The 2,163-nt window shown below is 31.2% G+C and overlaps 1 protein-coding gene across 1 annotated transcript in view; it reads right to left on the bottom strand.

Annotated features, from left to right (window-relative positions):
• LOC106686495 (protein takeout) overlaps positions 1–2,163 on the bottom strand; it is a gene marked incomplete in the record, with an annotated part of 11,072 nt that overhangs the window by 3,601 nt on the left and 5,308 nt on the right.

Here is a 2,163-nt window from a genome sequence, read left to right as displayed (position 1 = left end):
ATCCCTGATAATCCTCCGAGGCGTCTGAAAAGAAGATGGCCACGGGACCTTCTAATTTAAATTAATGTTTGAAGTACCACCAATGGGTGGTTCCTTCTCAAGATTTTCAAATATATATGAAACATACTACATATTTACCTATTGTATTATTTTGTACAGTTGTAAATTACATTAAATAAATAATAAAAAAAAAAAAAATTGTATGTATTAAAAAAACATAAGTTCATTTGTAAATAAATTTAGAAAAACGTCAAACAACATGAAATTTAAAAAGTACTAGGATGTGAACAAATTTTATGGTTTGATTACTCCATATTATTATACTGCAGAAAATCAAAAGGACCTATTGTTGATGAATAGTTTATTTCTATCAATTATTCATGAAATGAAACCGAGTCTAAGATTTTTTTTAAAGATATAAGGTATGTACCAACGACCACTTTCATTTAGTTATATTGGGAAATTAATGTTTATATTTTCCTAGTACTCCCTCTTATTCCTCCCCAACTACTCAATTCAGTTTTGCTCTGGCCTCCTTGCAACAGTAAGATCGAACATTTCTTTCATCAGTACACTCCTAACGTGACATCGTTTTTCTCATTTGAGCATTTTGCTCACCTGTACACCTCTTGTGTTTCTTATTTTAAATGATGAGCCAAGGCGAGAAGATCTTAGATCTTTTACGACATCTGGATTCTTCAGCCCCTGATGGAAGTGCTGCAATTTACAATTTCAATTTCAATTTACATTGAAAGTAATCTTAAAGAGTTTTGTCATCATCACATCCAAGCTCACGGGACACCTCTTAGGGGACAAAAAGTAGGGCACTCCTGCCGAGTTAAAATATATTAATAATTAATTTGAATTTTTAAAATTCAACTTGTAGATAAGTATTATTTAATATGTTTAATTTTTTTTTTTAATAGTGTATTTTAAGAAATCTTTCATTATTTTTTTTTTTACCTTTTTATTCAAGAAGTGATGATATTATATGTTTTTTGTTTATTGAGGAAATATATCCAATTTATTTATAATATTATACTGCTATTTGAAGTTTTCTTTGTTCACATATTTTTTCTTTAAATATAATAATATTCATTGGTAAGTTTTTATTTAATACTGGCTGGTACTTTTGGAAAGTTTGTTTTGAAACCCCACTGCTGCCATAATTGTAATAAGATTAAGGCTGAAGAAATAATATAACTGTATTTCATTGAAGCGATAGATATATTGACCATTCCTTTTTGAATAAGGATGAGTGTTCAATGAAGAAGATCTGAAGAGTTAATGAGTTTAGCTGTGAAACAGATTCATTCACTAGAATAAGTAATTTAAATACATTTAATCAAAATCATTATCAGATGAAGAAACTTGGAACGAAAAAAATCTGATGAATGCAAAATAAATGAAATTCTTAAAAACAAAAAAAAAAATCACATATTACTGCTTTGCTTAAGTAGTAACAAATTTCATGGGAAAAAAAGTTTATGTTTTATTTTGGAATAGATGTGTATCAAAGATATTACCGTAGTAAGGGGTTTCCCCCCTAAAGCTCAACTCCGTATGTCCTTATGCTGTAGATAGGCCTTATAATAGTCATGTAGATCAGTCTTTTGTAATGGATTGGCAATTTAGACCGTTTGTCTAGTAAGTGCTGTAATAGTCGGAATCTGCGTGCAGTTTCCTGTCTTTTCAGTCTTGTGTGAGGATTCCAGGTTACTCGTTAGTCAAGATGTAGTCCAAGATAACGAATCTGTTCTACAGGGGTAAGAGCCACATTATTAAAGTATACTGTAGGGCAGTCAGCAGGTTTACGACGAAGATTAAATGTGATTTGATGGGATTTATTTTTATCCTCCAATTTCGAGACCATTCTTCGAGGATTGTGATATGGGACTGGAGAAAACCAAAAATGATTTTAGAAAATGTTAAATAGCCGAAATATAATATTTAATATTTGATTGGAGGAAAATAGTCCGGGTGGCGGTCAATAAAGTTTTCAAAATAGTGACAAAAAATTATTTATTATTAACCTAGTTTTCGCCCCACTTTGCAGGACTTCGTGAGAGCTGATAAGAATGGTGGTCTGATAAGACAGGACTTCGTGAGGGCTGATAAGAATGGTGGTCTGATAAGACAGGACTTCGTGAGGGCTGATAAGAA

Source organism: Halyomorpha halys, unplaced genomic scaffold (assembly GCF_000696795.3).
Source record: "Halyomorpha halys isolate HHAL.00 unplaced genomic scaffold, Hhal_1.1 Scaffold831.1, whole genome shotgun sequence".
NCBI classification, from domain to species: domain Eukaryota; kingdom Metazoa; phylum Arthropoda; class Insecta; order Hemiptera; family Pentatomidae; genus Halyomorpha; species Halyomorpha halys.
This window is presented reverse-complemented; position numbering and strand designations above follow the sequence as displayed.